Here is a 10,830-nt window from a genome sequence, read left to right as displayed (position 1 = left end):
GAGAGGGCTAGGTTTTTGTGTTGCGGTGGTGAGTTGAGGCGTGCCATGCGGCTGACCATTCGGATCGATATTCAGAGGGCAAAAAAGAGTTATTCAAGGAGGAGATTTAGGTGGCGGCGTTTGTTGGTAGCCGTGGGTGGAGCAGGCGAAATCTTCGCCGAAATTCACGAAGAATAAGGGGGCCAGGGGATTTAGGGATTTTTCTTGGAATTGGGGGTTTTGGTGATGGAGGGTCAGAGTAGAAAGAGGGATTGACAGGGAAGACAGCTCCGGGCTGGAGAAATGGCGGTGGCAGCCGCCACTACATGTGCAGCAGAGCCGTGACCGCGCACGGCGTAGAGATGAGTGGTGGAGAAAGTCAAGAGAGTTGGAGAGATAGAGAGAGAAGGCGCTGCAAATGAGGTTTCCGTAGCGGCGGCACCCTTCGCCAAAGCAGGAGGTTGCGGATCCATCAGATCTGAATTCAACGCTACTGGTCCCGTCCACCTTGGAAGAAGGTAGATGGAGACGTCAAAGTTGCCGCCTTGCACCTCGGGAGAGGGACGACGCTTGTCACACTCGTCCGCGCAAGGAAAGAGGCTGAGCATGGCCTCATGCCATTTCCGGCGAGCTTGGCGAAGAAGAAAGAGTGGAATTTGCAATATTACATGTGGTGGATCCCACCACTTACGAAAAAAAAAAAGATAAAGAAAATAAGTAACAACGTTAAACGACCGTTTGGGACATCAGGGGCTTGATTGATCCAATGTCGAGTATAGGTGGCTAAACGCCATAGGGGTGTTTTATTAAAAAAAATCACCAATTCAATTGAAAATCAATTTAAAATTGGTTTTAACTGAAAATTTACCTTTTCAATATATTATAGATTATAGATATACAAAATTATTTATTTTAAAATTGATTTTGAATAAAAGTTCCCAAGGGACATTCAAGCGGTGAAAATTCTTGTATGTGGACAACAAAGTCTAGGATGCAAATTCCCTCTCTCCCAAACTCACATGTGTATGTGTGTCTGTATATATATATATATATATATATATATATATATATATATATATATATATATAGGGAGAGGTTTAAGAAAGAACCACTAAATAAAAGAAGAACGGAGAACCATTTTCAGTCATTCGATCATCAAGATCTAAAGTGGATGCATCATCTTGTTGGATGAATACAGATCATGCGTTCGAATCCTGAAGGGAGCAATTTTTATTTTTATTTTTTTGAGTGCATTAATTTTAACAGCGAATGCATTAGATTTGATGGTTCTCACGCTCTCACAAATAATGTAGTTCTCTTTAGAACCGCACCATATATATATATATATATATATATATATATATATATATATATAATACAAAATTATTGAAAGTTAGTTATAAATATGTACAATGAGATCATCAAAACGGCAAATGAAATTAATGAGCTGGCTAATTGTGTCAGATCAGATCATCTATCTCATAATTTACTGTGTGCCACCGTGTTTCATTCTTAATTTTTCTCTTTTATTATAATTTATTATAAAAAGAAGATATTTTATTATATAATAAATTCTAATTAAATATTTATCACTAAAATTTAAAATTTTAAAAACTTATATATCCTAACTTTAGATTTATTAATCTAAGTAATTTATTATTAATTCAAATAAATATAACAATAATTATAAATCCTAATTGGATGATGAGTGAACCGTAGTTAATTATCTTTATAAGATTATATTAAATATAATGAATTCAAATTGAAGAAAAATAATTATAAATAGAGAAATTAAGAGTTGAACACGGTAAATTATGGGACAAAAAAATCCCATCCGCTAATCGTATAGCCTTACACTAATTTATTGATCTTGCTCATTGTAATTAACAAGTATGCTTTGCAACTAAGAATTATTCGAATAGTTTTGGTAAAATGGAACCGTTTTAATTTGCTTGAAGAAGATAAAAGAAACTTAAAGGCAAAATCAAACAAAGTAGGGGTGAGCAAATCTAAATCGGATCCGTTACTCCAATTCGAACCGACAGATTTAGTTTGGATCGGATCGACCCAATCGACACACACGATCCGGGCCGAGTTAATTTTGGGGGACAAATTATTTTTCGGGTCGGTCTGGGTCCAAATCCGTTCGAATCCACTGATTCCGAACCTACTCATACCTATAAAATAATTATTTAATAAATAAATTGAGTTTTATCTAATATCTAACCTAACTAAAACTGATATTCCACTAAAAATTTGGTCCCTATTCTTCGAATTTCAAATCAAAACTTGGATTAATTTGAAGATTCCACATTTGTTTCTATGAATTTGTTGTGCTTGGATTATCACGTAATTGATTGATTTTAATTTATGATTTTATTGTGGTTGTTGATTGAGAATATTTGAGACCAAGAAATATGTTGTATTGAATTTTTCAAGTTTTAATTTTGAAAATTGGGTGTAAAATAGAACAAAACACAATCTGAAAATTCTGGCAGATCGGACCCGAACTGAACTCGATGTTCGATTTCGGTCCGATCCAGGGCTGGTCCCCAACCAATTTTTGATCGGCGTCGATCCATCTTTTTAAAATTTTCGGGTCTTTGATCTAAACGGGTCGATCCAAATCGTTTGGGATCGAACATGATGTTCACCCTAAAACAAAGTCAATAATAAGTGCGCGTCATGGCGTACGTTGAGTTCCATTTAGGGGTGTGCAGCGGGTCGGACCCGGACCGACTCGTCGGGTTTGCAGACCCGAAAATTTTAAAAAAACGGACCGACCCGGACCGAAACTCTCGAGCGGGCCGACCCGGGACCGGACCGAACCTGAGCAACGGGTCCGGTTCGGTCCGGGTCAGACCCGCTAATAACCTAGCTTTTTTGAATACATATAACTCTATGACTAATTTCAGAAAAATGAGTTAAAATAAGTTAAATAAGCAGTACTTAACGGAGTCGGCGTTGGGATCGTCGGCGGCGAGGATTGGGCGGCACGACTGAGCAGGGAGCACGACCCTGTGCCGGCGAGGACTAGGCGGGCAGACTGGAGTCTAGCGCCTCTGGGCAACACAACAGCAGAGAAAACTGAAGTATGGGCGTGCTGTGCTGCGCAGCTAGTCGTCGCGGGCTGGACTAGAGTCGGGATCGATCCGGGCGTTGGGTGGGGCGGGCGGCAGGTTGAGTGGGACTGGGGTGGCAAAGCGGCGGCTAGGGTTGGGTTTGAGTGGGAGGGACACACGCACGTAGGGTTATGGAGAAGAATTGATTTCACTTTTCAGATTTAGTTTCTTTAGGATTAGTTTAGATATGAATTTTAAATTTTATAAATATTATTTTAAATATTAAATATATAAAAAAATAATTAATTTATTAATATATGGGTCGGTCCGGGTTCGACGGGTTTCGACCCGGACCGACCCGGGAAATTTTCGGTCCATGAAAACAGACCCGGCCCGGACCATACATAGCTCTTGGGTCGGCTCGGTCCGGACCGAACCCGTCTGTCCGGCGGGTTCGGTTTGGGTCTGCACACCCCTAGTTCCATTAGGGTTATTAGTTAGCATGAAAAAGAATTAAAAGCACTCTTTAAAAAAAGAGGAATTAAAGCGGATTAAATTCATTTTGTTTTTATAGTTTTTTGAATTTTGAAGGCAGATTTTTTTTTCCCTGATTTGGAGGAAATGTCACAAAGACTTTGGACTTTGGAGTTGTAACTTGTAACGCTTCCCCAAAAATGCCGCATTTATTAAACCACCTGGCAATTGGCATAATGCTATTTTATACATTAATTTGACAATTTTATTTTTCTTTCCTAACTTTATGGTGGTACTTATGATTTATTTATGTGGTAATATGCGTGTTCAAAAGTTATGATGGATTAATATCAGAAAAAGAATTTCCACTTTTGCGAAAAAGAATAATGCGCATGTCTTGCCTAAATTGATTATATATTACTAGTAGTATTGTGTGAACAATAATGCTATTTGGACAAAATTTGTCCGGACAAAATATGATGAAATACTTTATAAAATAAATTTATTTATAAATTTTGGTTCAAAATAAAAAGAAATTTAGCTAGTTTTATTGTTTTCTTTATATTGTATTTTTTGTGATTTTTTAATAAACTTTTTAATTATTATTATTTTTAAAGTACACAAACTACAAATAAAATAACCAAAAATAAAGAAAATGTTAAAAAATTACTAAAAAATTATAATATGGGAAAAACAATAAAAGTAATTAAATCCTTTTAAACTTGAATCAAAATTTATAAATAAATTGATTTTTAAAAAAAAATAATCTTATTTTTGTCCGGACAAATTTTGTCCAAATAGCACTGCTCGTGAACAATAATGCTTCAATGAAATAACCACTCTTTCGTACCGGATACAATTATAACTCAATCACATCTTCAACTATTTGGGCTTATTTTATTTCGTTGATTTTTATTTTTTTTTCTTATTCCACATTCTTTTACGAAGATGTATCATCTTTAATTGCAGTATATCAAAAGAAAAAGGGCTATTAAAAGAAAATTTTTATCACATTTTAATGGAATCGCCTTTGTTATAATACCATGTTCTTTAGGGTTGGGAAAAAAAGTTTCTCACATTTTTGTCAACCATTTAGATGAGATTATTCCTTAAGGTTATGCAAGAATTTCACAGGTATGGGAAAATTCCAAAGGGAGGTAACTCTTCCTTTATTGTACTCATTCCCAAGAAGGAGGATTCAGGGGCGCTTGAAGACTACCGGCCTATATCCTTGATCGGAAGCATCTACAAAATCATCGCTAAGATCCTTGCGGGGAGAATGAGGATGATGATGGACTCCATCATTGCCGAAAATTAGAGTGCCTTCATTACAGATAGATATATCTTGGATAGCGCCGTGATTCTCAACGAAGTGGTGGGAGAAGCAAAGAGAAATAGAAAGGGCAGAATTGTGTTTAAGATCGACTTCGCGAAGGCTTACGACTCCATCGAATGGGATTTTCTTGACACAATGCTGGACCGCTTTAACTTTGACCCTGTTTGGAGGAAGTGGATCTCAGGATGCCTTCAGTCGGCATCGGCGAATGTTCTGGTGAACGGGTCGCCGTCTGGGGAGTTTCACCTCGAAAGGGGACTTAGACAGGGAGACCCGCTGTCCCCATTTCTCTTTCTAGTTGCAGCCGAAGGCCTCCATTCCCTCATGACAAAAGCAGTGGAGAAAAAGCTCGTTCACCCGGCCATTATCGGGAAAGATGAAGTTAGGATCTCACATTTGCAGTACGCGGATGATACCATTTTCATCCTTGATGACAGTGAAAGCAACGCTTCGGCAATGCGGTATGTGCTGGGTATCTTTCAGTTACTCTCAGGTCTCGCGGTTAATTTTGATAAAAGTAGCATTGTTGGGCTCGGTGTTGACAAAGAGAAAGTGGAAAGAATGGCCGCCGAACTGAGATGTAAGGTGGGATCAAACCCGTTCAATTATCTGGGGCTGAAAATCGGTAATGGCTTAAACAAGGTGGTGAACTGGAATCATTTAGTGGATAAGGTCAAAAAGAAGATCCAATGTCACGACCGGTCCTAATTAAGGATAATTAAGCCGGGAAATCGTGGCTAATGGAGGGAGATTAGAAGCGGGGTAGAAAGGGGAATAATCAAACAAGAAAGGATCGTATTTCATCATTGTTAACAACATAGATATCTATAATATAACAGAGTTTTTGTCGTATAGACTCAAATAACTAACAAGTTCGGATAACTCCGACTTATCCAAAATAACATAAAACTTCTGAGTACGCAGCGGAATAAGGTTCTGATTACATGTATGAAGACATGTAACCCTAGAGTTCATTAATACATAATAAGACAAAAGAGTCCCGCTCGTCACTTCATCACCATCGGCAGCTGCTCAACCTGCACATTTAGAAATATATGCAGGGCTGAGTACAAAAGTACTCAGTGGGCACATATGCCTACTATGAAATATAACATGCTTCGTAAAGTTGTAAATTGTCATGCCATCATAAACAGTACAGCAAGGGAGTTTTTCTCTAAAAAGGCCCAAGCTTACTAAATTCATTTGTGATTCTTAAAGTTCGTCTGCAGACTAAGTTCTCTTGTAATCTATCATATCTGGAACTGTGTGCCGGAGAGGTGGCCACCTCTCACGGTCACTTGACCGGCCAACCCGCTAGATGACTCACGGTCACTGGTGTACACTAGCCCTGGCAGGATAGCTATCAACTGCTCAAGACCCGAATTCGATTACATGATAAAAGTCACATCAGATAGATATCATACTGAAATTTAAATATTTTATGGCAAGACAATATTTGAAATAACTTCAATTAATTTAATCATGAAATAACTTGCTTGAACGTAATATTTAAACTCATTTGATATATATGAAAGTAATGCCCACCTGATAGCAAAGCTTTGCTACAGATTAGTGACTCCTTGACGAGCTCTTATTCTTGCGCTCGACCTTTAATCCGAGAAAATAACGTAAGACTTTAAATCGAGGGAAAATTCTCAATTAAATGAGAATGCGTAATTAAACTATGCATGAATCTCGTATGCATGAACTATTATTCTGAGATAATAATCAGGGAATTTCTATTGTTAATCCAGGCTATCGGATTTAAACAAAAGCTAAGTCTCGTCTCATGAAGCCGGATAATTAACAAAAATTAATCCGTTCTCTTCGGGGTGTTCTAATCCGTCAATTAAATAAACCCCGCTCCTCGTAGTCAATAGAAAATAAATACTTCAACTTATTCGCTTTATAATCTCATAATTAATCGGGCTTAATAAATAAGAACAAGTAATGTTATAAAATAAAAAAATAAAATAAAATAAAAAGGCTCAACATAAGGCACATAAGAATCACAATCAAACATCATCAAAACATGCTCTGCTTTTACACTGACTCAACTTCAAAATTTAATCTGTTCAGACTCCGACATCTCCTGGACTCGAGACTCATACCGAAAGAAAGATCTTCGAGTCTAGTTTCATATAAAAAAAAATAGAGTCGAAAACTCCAAGTGGTTTGAGAGATATGACGTTTTTACCACGATCTACCATGTTCGGCAGTTTTGAACAATCGAAAACTTGTATTTTTGAAAAATAGCAAACGTTGTCAAACTGGGCTCAACTTTGGTGGATATCTAAATAACACAATAAGGTTAATACCATAAAAATTTGGAAAGCTAGATCACCCAGGAAGCTACTGAAATAAATGACTCTTTTCTCTGTTCTCTGAAATTCTCAGTAGTAATGTGCAGTTTAGGTTTTACATTTTAAAGAAGTATCATACGAAGTTGGAATGGCTTGAAATTTTACCAGGGTACTCAAGACTCATGTAGGGACTTGCTATAAAATTTTCAAAGCTGTTAGACATCGACAAACCGTCGATCACAGTAGGTCAGTAGGCCTACGAAATTCATATTTATAAGTCCTTAAAAATAATTTATATAAATCAAGAAATAATAGTTTAATCCCAAAAATATTCATTAAAAGTCCATCCTAATTTAAATAAAGAACGGACCTCATTTAAAATAAATAGTCCCAAACTTGTTACGCACATATACTAAATCTTTCACGAAACATCCTTTAAAATAAACTTTGATACATAGAAAATAATTCAACAACTTGAGCTCTTAAGGGGTTGTTTTACAACAGACACCAAATCTACCTCGGATCTCCAAATGAGGCTCCAAAAGACATTCTGGAAACTAGACATTTCAAGGATCATTCTCCAATTTGAATCGAATGAAAAACAATTCAAACGAGCAAGATATGCCCTCTCAAAGATGGGTATTTAACAAGCAAAAATCTGTAAATTTCATATTTCCAGATTACAACCAAGTCAGTGGGCTTTCTTTAAAAATTCATATCTCCCTTTACAAAACTCCACTGGGAACCCCAAAGGTCAATCTGGAAACTAGGGAGAGATCATAACACTCTCCAGTTGGATTTACTCTAAGAACCTTCATGGTTTAGAAGATATGACTATCTAAAGTTCAGTGCACAAAAAGAGTTCAAGTTTGGCAGATTCAGAACATAAATCGGAAAAACCACTTTAAGCTTCACCAAAAATTCTAAAACTGAACAAGTAAGTTCCCAACATGTCAGTGAATATTCAGTAGAAAGATAGGCTTGAGAATCAAATATTTAAGTCGGCCTTTTCCACCTCAAAGTCGTAGGTTTGTAAAATCTACTGGATGGTACATGGAATAAGAACTAGATTTCAAGAATTTATACCGGTTGTTTCCCTTACTCAAAAATGGTGAGGCCGATGTCAAAAGAAAGATACGGGAGTCTAGAGTGACATATTCAAGTTTCAAAGGTTTTCACCGAGTGAAACTTTACTTATGATCTCCCAAAGATTGTTTACCAAAAATGTATTCCAGATGGGCAGTGATGTTTACAAATTCATAAATAAATCATGCGAGCTCTAAATATTCTGAAATTTTACCAAAATATAGAAAATGTATGAAAGATGATACACAATTAATTTGGGAATTTTTGGGAACCGTTTGGATGGCTGGAATCGCCTTGCAAAACACTGCCGGAGCAGTGTGCTTATGGCAGATTCGCTGCCTTACCTCATGCACGGTTTTTCACCCAATAAACTCTAGCTTCGAGTGTTGGGGTACTACTGGACTGGAGCAGCTTGAAATCTTGGCAAAGTAGTTAAGCCAAGTCTTCCTTCTCTTTGTGATTGCTGGTGCGAAATGGAAGGAATGGGTGAAGTGTTGGAGTTGATGGGGAGCAAAGGTAGTGGAGATGGTGGGGAGCATAGGGTAGTGGAGTTGATGGAGTGGGGAACAAAATTAATGGAAAGAAAAAGAGAAGAAAAAGAAGGGAAAAAAAAATGTAGAGGAGAATTATTGATGTATTTTCTCTGTCTCGGTGATTCTGTAACTGTAAGATGGATCGTGTGCTCGTATATGCTTGATACTGTTTATTTAAATAAATCTCGTATTTCGACATGTGATTTCTCACTAAAACCGATAAATTATAAAATGAATCTAAATTAAATCCGTAGATTTAATTCGTTCGTTGTTCTGATATCTAAATTAAATCCGCAGATTTAATTAACTTCCTGAGTCGGAAATAATTCACGATCTGAGTAAAAATAAAATCAAATTTCATCTCGCTTAAATAAATAACGTGACTTTGCTAAGTCAGTTATAACTCTGAAATAATATCATTAACTGCTTTAACAATATAAATTCAGGATCATAAGCTGAATTCATATTAGGATAAAAACCGTTTTCATTCACTGATGAACAAAAATAAACACTCATTACTGGATTTAAAATATATAAAAGAGCGGGTCACTACATACTACCCCTCTTAACAAAAATTTCGTCCCGAAATTTGCATATTTCTTCTAAAACAGTTCGGGGTATTTCTCCTTCATTTTGTCTTCAAGCTCCCACGTGGCTTCCTCTTGTCCGTGGTGTCTCCATAAGACTTTCACTGATGTGATTGCCTTATTCCTGAGTTGTTGTACTTTTCGATCTAGAATGACCTCTGGTCTCTCTTCATAGCTCAAGTCTGGGCAAATGATGATCTCTTCTTGGTGGATTATGTGCTTTGGATCGAAAACGTATTTTCTGAGTTGTGATACGTGGAAAACATTGTGAACGTTTCCAAAGCTTGGCGGTAACGCCAACCTATAGGCTACTGGGCCTATTCTCTCCAAAATCTCATAAGGTCCTACGAATCGGGGCCTAAGTTTTCCCTTGACACCAACCTAGTTATCCCCTTGGTAGGAGATACCTTTAGGAAGACCTTGTCTCCTATTTCAAAACATAACTCAGTTCGACGTGCATCAGCGTAAGATTTCTGTCTATCTTGTGCCTCTTTTATTCGCCCTCTGATCTGGCGGACTATCTCAACCATCTCATTGATCATGTCTGGTCCTAAAACTTTTCTCTCACCCACTTCATCCCAATAAAGCGGTGATCTACATTTTCTTCCATATAATGCCTCATATGGTGCCATATCGATAGTTGCCTGGTAACTGTTATTATAGGCAAATTCAATCAACGGCAGCACTGCTTTCCAACTTCCACCTCTGTCTAACACCACTGTTCTCAACATATCTTCAAGGGTCTGAATTGTCCTTTCAGACTGCCCATCTGTCTGCGGGTGGAAGGCGGTGCTGAAATTTAGCCTCGTGCCTAACTCCTTCTGTAAGCTCATCCAAAATCTAGATGTGAACTTCGAGTCTCGATCTGATGTGATTGACACGGGTACACCGTGTAAGCGTACAATCTCTCGAACATACAACTGAGCTAGCTTGTCTGACCCGTGTGTGATCGGTATTGGTATAAAATGAGCACATTTTGTGAGTCGATCCACTATTACCCAAATGGCAGTGTTTCCTCTCTTTGTTTTGGGCAAACTGGTCACAAAATTCATTGCTATGTGCTTCCACTTCCATTCTGGGATTTCCAATGGTTGTAGCTTTCCATATGGCCTTTGGTGTAGGGCCTTCACTTATTGGCAAGCTAGGCATCTCTCTACAAAGGATGCTATGTCTCTTTTCATGCCTTCCCACCAAAAATGCTTCTTTAGATCTTGATACATCTTAGTACTCCCGGGGTGGGCAGTATAAGGGGTATCATGAGCCTCACTCATGATTTTATCCTTAAGCTCATTATTGTGGGGGATGCATATCCTTCCCTCAAAGAGGATAGCATTATCTGATGCTTCTTGATAATTCTTGACTCCTCATTTCCTTACTGTTTTCCGTAGTTTCTCCATTTTCTCGTCTTTTCTTTGTGCTTCTACAATCATCTTTCTCAAGCTAGGTATTGTTGCAACAACGCTTGCTATC

The 10,830-nt window shown here is 37.6% G+C and overlaps 1 long non-coding RNA gene across 1 annotated transcript; it reads right to left on the bottom strand.

Annotated features, from left to right (window-relative positions):
* Positions 1 to 5,626: 5,626 nt before the first annotated feature.
* LOC131018594 (uncharacterized) lies at positions 5,627 to 9,871 on the bottom strand. Its single transcript, XR_009100087.1, has 3 exons — positions 8,585 to 9,871; positions 6,397 to 6,459; positions 5,627 to 5,888 (listed from the first exon to the last, which is right to left on the bottom strand). It is a non-coding gene; the product is annotated as an uncharacterized LOC131018594 (long non-coding RNA).
* Between the last annotated feature and the right edge of the window lie 959 nt (positions 9,872 to 10,830).

This window comes from Salvia miltiorrhiza, chromosome 1 (assembly GCF_028751815.1).
Source record: "Salvia miltiorrhiza cultivar Shanhuang (shh) chromosome 1, IMPLAD_Smil_shh, whole genome shotgun sequence".
In the NCBI taxonomy this organism is placed as follows: domain Eukaryota; kingdom Viridiplantae; phylum Streptophyta; class Magnoliopsida; order Lamiales; family Lamiaceae; genus Salvia; species Salvia miltiorrhiza.
The sequence above is the reverse complement of the archived record's forward strand: the minus strand, read 5'-3'. Positions and strand labels throughout refer to the sequence as shown.